This window comes from Schistosoma haematobium, chromosome 2 (assembly GCF_000699445.3).
Source record: "Schistosoma haematobium chromosome 2, whole genome shotgun sequence".
In the NCBI taxonomy this organism is placed as follows: domain Eukaryota; kingdom Metazoa; phylum Platyhelminthes; class Trematoda; order Strigeidida; family Schistosomatidae; genus Schistosoma; species Schistosoma haematobium.
In genome coordinates this window covers 40,330,960-40,336,213 of record NC_067197.1, presented here as the reverse complement: position 1 = coordinate 40,336,213, position 5,254 = coordinate 40,330,960, and positions in this window count along the sequence as shown.

The following is a 5,254-nucleotide window of genomic DNA, read 5'->3' as shown; positions in this document are numbered from 1 at the left end:
ATCCTCCATATTCACTAAAGAGGTTAAAGCGCCAGATATTCGCTTTTCGTCCTCTCAATTTCCTAAACAACACCCCCGCCGCCAGAAAGCAGTGAGCAGGACTTCCCTGGCAGTGGTTGTATACACGTGGCCATACGAGAGCATTTCGAGAGAGAGAGAGAGAGAGAGAGAGAGCTGACTCTCCCCACTCTCGGTCCTACCAGAGCATTTGAGGGCTTAACTAAAACCAGTTAGTGTTATGAACTGTATAATTAACTAAATAATTATACACATGATATATTGATTGAATTTACCAACAGGGAAACTGTATTATTATTAGCCGGAATAATTGCATCCTTTTCTGGAGAACAAACAATTAATTCTTTAATCCATAATGAAGATAATCTAGAACATTCATTCAATAATATTTTCATTGTATCATTCATTAGATGAGAAAAAAAAGAAGGAGAAGAATCCAACATTGATAGATATGCTAACCAATAACCTAAACATGATTTCATATTAGTAGGTAAAATTCTTTGTGGTTTCATCGGTAATTCACATTGATTAGTTAGTTCATTAGAACTTAATAATAATAAAACAAATCCAGTAATATCAATTATTAAATGAATAAAATCAATATTAATTTGAGTAATTATTTCATTAAATGATAATGATTTAATAAATTGATTAAAACTTTTCATTAATTGTATTAATAATAATTGAAAATGAATAATTTTTATTGAATCATTATTCGATTTAATTGTATTACATGATTGGTCTAAAACAGATTGTATAATAGTTTTATTACTGATAAAATTATTCTGTAATAATTGAAAAATCAATTTAGGTAATTTATCATGATAATTAATAGTTTGTTCAATACGTAATAATAATAAATATAATAAATAAGCATAATAACTTGATAAACGATCATGATTGATAGAATGATCATTATTATAATGATTCCATAATGTTAAACCATAATTTGTTAAACATATTAATGGACGATTATTAGATAATAAGATAATAAATAATGAATGAATATCGAATAATTCAATGGATTGTATTGATTCACTTAATAAATTAATAATGACTTGTATACAGATTGAAATACATAAAATAATATTTGATTGTATCATAATAGGAATAGAATACCAGAATGAAATGATTTGATCCTTTTGAAATAAACATAGAAATAATGAATCTAAAAGAGTTTTCAATGAATTATATACAACTTTTCGGCAAGAATTAATCTCCTCAATAGAATGATTATGATTATTATTATTATTGAGTAAATCTGGAATAGTTGCTGCCCATTGTCTAAGTGAACGTAGATAATCTAATAGAGTAGTAAGTTGATCATTTGAAAATAATGTTGGGATATCAATCAAATTATTGTCATCATCAGAACTGATCAGTTTATTTAAATCTGTACGTAGTAAACTAATAGTTGAGGATTGAATTTGTTGAGATAATTGATAAACAATATCCAATTGATTATTCTCCTATAAAATAAGAGATTGTTTTAATAAATAAAAAAAGGATGATTGTATTTATGTAACTATGCATGTAGGGAAATAAACAAAACAAGAATGTATGCGAACAAACTTAAGAATGATATACAAATAGTCTAGATTTTGAAAGGGTTCAAGATCTCTTGTGAACATGTAGACAAAAAAGTATGAATGTGTATTGTTGGATTGTTAATTTGTTGACAATTTTTTTCTTCATTGAGGTTAATACTTATGACTAGAAAACAAAACCACAGTGGAAATAGATATATTTACGAAAAGAGAGAATTTAACTTACATAATCTCAGTATTAGTTAAGGATTTGAAATATTTGGTAGTTGATATTTAGGACTGAATTTGGATTAGTTTTTATTATACCGTTTATACATCTTTGATAGATTGTTTTGATATTGTCATTTTGTTACAAGCTTTTCGAAACATAAACTTTAGTCAGTATTTAAATCTACAAAAAGCGTTCCATCCTGAATTCAATCTCTAACATAAACAACGGGGTAATTAAAATCCTTACTGACAATTATAAAAACACCATACCCGTTAAACAACTGATGTTTGAAGTGAGAAGTACTGGGTACAAGATTAAATGTGCACATCAACTCTGAGAAATAACACATACACTCGATCAACAGGTCCTAAGTAGGACGAAAAATGCATCCTGGGTTGCACTGCTAGCTATAATCTATCTAATTTAAGATAATATCAGTACATTTAGTCTTTAGGAAGAAGTAACTGAAATATCAACAATCAAAACATCAAAGCAATATTTTACAGATGCTAAAATAATGAATTATAGTTTAACATGTAAAATCTCAAAACAGCATGGGGTCGTGGAGATTACTGAATATCATTGAAACCATGAACTGATCAATTTTAGACAACCGTTGAAACCCTAGAAGCACTGGACGACCGTTTCGTCCTAGCATAGGACTTAGCAGTCCACATCCATGATCCCGCACGCATGACTTGAACCCAGGACCCTTGGACTCGTGCGCTAATGCCTAACCCCTAGACTGCTGAGTCGGGATCCAGTGAGGTTAATGTTTAACTCCAACCAATCCATGATGTTTCCTCATCATCCTCCATTGTCTTTGATGAGTAAATGACATCAAACCTACACGGTTGAACTCCACTGGTTACGGCTTCTCACAGAGAATTTTTTCCTGGATTTGTTTCAACTAGTTAACAACGTACAGTAATCATATTCATGGGCTTTTATGAAAACCTCAAAAACTATCGCATGAAGTTGATTACTACAAAATTCGAAGGCCTCCACATTAGTTAGTGTATTTTTTTCTAATATTCAAAAGTTAAATGAATAAATAGGATTCATTAAAATATCATACAATCCACGCATAGACTTAGGCATAGTAATCAAGCATGTATTACTGAATAAGATGACTATTATTATTATTATTATTATTATTATTATTATTATTATTATTAACACAATGGACTACATCAGAAGTCAATAACTTCACTGAACTAAATCCACATCCTGTTATGATAACAACTGTGCTAATTATCAATGGATATTTCTTATTGGCATTACAACATCAATCTGATTTATCATTTAGAATAAAGACTTTTAATTCAACTTATCTTAAAATAATTATAGAAAAAAAAGCGAAGAATAGATCATCAGAGTAACTTAATCTATAAAATTATACCACACTACTGAATGAAACCATAGTAAAATGTTTATTATTCCAATCTTTAGGATATTTCCCACTACCAAGTGAACGTGGAATACTTCACTGAACAAACGGTAACATAAAATCTATCATCATTTTTATTTTAATTAGTATTAGTTATTACTATAGTTAGTTAATAGTCATCTTTAAAATCCTTCTCTCTATCATTCCATTCACATTCAATCATAACCTTGAAATATTCCAGAATTGATCACCTTGTTATCACTCGACATGAACATTAGAAATATTTGCACAATTTCATGCTGAATAATTCAACGAATACAAGTAGTGAAGATCAATCTTTTCTTGTGATGAAAATGATTATTCAATTGTTTAAATTGAAGTAAAGATGGAGTGACTTTCGAATCACAAGCATAGTAGCCCTTTAACCTTCGAAACTAACGAAATGTTTTAAATAATAAAAAAAACTAGAAAGCTGATAAAATAATACCTAACATACAACTTAAATATAATTTTAACACTGACATCAAATAATCTTAACTAAGTATGGATATATGCAATACCACTATGAACAAAAACATTTATATTGCCACACCAATAAAAATCTATAAAACCCGTATGATATTTATATACCGAATCGGTCAGTAGTTGAAGCTAGAATTCATGCTTCATCTTGTTTAAGAGGCTTCAGTTGGATCTGCCTATATCTGTCCTAGTGAGAATATTATTTCAAAAAAACACGATGAAAATGTATGATGAAGGAATACGGAAACTCAGGAACTGGGGGAAGACAAGGACTGAATGAATTTAAGCCATTGTGACCTACTCTGAACCACATCCTTCAATGTCACAACCTACTGATTGCAATAACCATGAGGGCCACTACCAGGTAGTCTTTATCTATCAAAGTCACAGATCAGCAGTGAGGGAGTTCTCTGACCGACGATACGCCTTGGTTTGCTCTCACCTAGCTTTCTTTTAACCTTCTTCTACACCAGCTAATATCTGTCGATTTAGACGGTGGTTAGGCATACTTAACACATATCTAAACTACCTCAGTCAATAAAGACTCAAAACGTCATCAACCGGCTAAAAAGTTACTTCGGTAACACATGGCCAAACTCCAAATGAGTACTTGCTAAAAAAGAAAACCACTAGTCACTTCTAGGACAATGGTTATTTATGGACAACAATATTTCTACAGGAATTATCTATTAAATAACTTCAAATGCGATTATATCTTAATGGTATTTTCGGTAGTACAATCTAAGACATGAGTTTATAATTATACTCATGGACACATCCGATAGATATACATTCATATCTACAGAACGAATGATGTTCCCATAATGAATACATCAATTTTAGTCACCTAAAACACTTAAAACTCAGTGGCCTAGCCCTTTCAATTATTTTGTGAATACAACATTTGAATTAAATATTATTCGAAGGTGACTATTTGACTTAATAGGCAATACATTTACTTTAGAAAGCCTTGTTAATTTCTATCATACCAATTAAGCCTGACATGTCATTTAATATCTCTAGGTTGCATGGTAAGTCAAATGGAAGTATAACCAAACATACACTAAACGTAAAAGCTAACAAGTCCTTGAGTGAGTCAATTTGTCTACTTTTAAATACATATGTGCTTAGTGCATTCTCTACTTTGCCGTAATTACATTTTCATCATCCACATACTTAAACAAGGATCAAGTGTTAGAGGTGGACAACTAAAATTAATGCGATGAAACATATTTTCTAATTCCAAACAGAACCATGATAACTCTCAAATCTACTCATTATTTAAATTTATTTTAACACACAGATATTGGTACAAGGAGGCACCCAATACATATGCGCCACACAGATCTCATTTGATATGTGTGAGGGCTGTGATACTGCCCGAGTGCCCAAACCGAAGCAGGTGTCATTGGAAAATTACCTATTTCAAGTATATTTTTAGTATTACATTTCTTTCTATAGTTCACATATTCATCTTGAAGTGAACGATAAGAGCCCTAGGGTCTTTAATATTCACTAAATATGTCGTAATCAACAACTTCGGTTAATTTTCCGTTCATTTAGTAG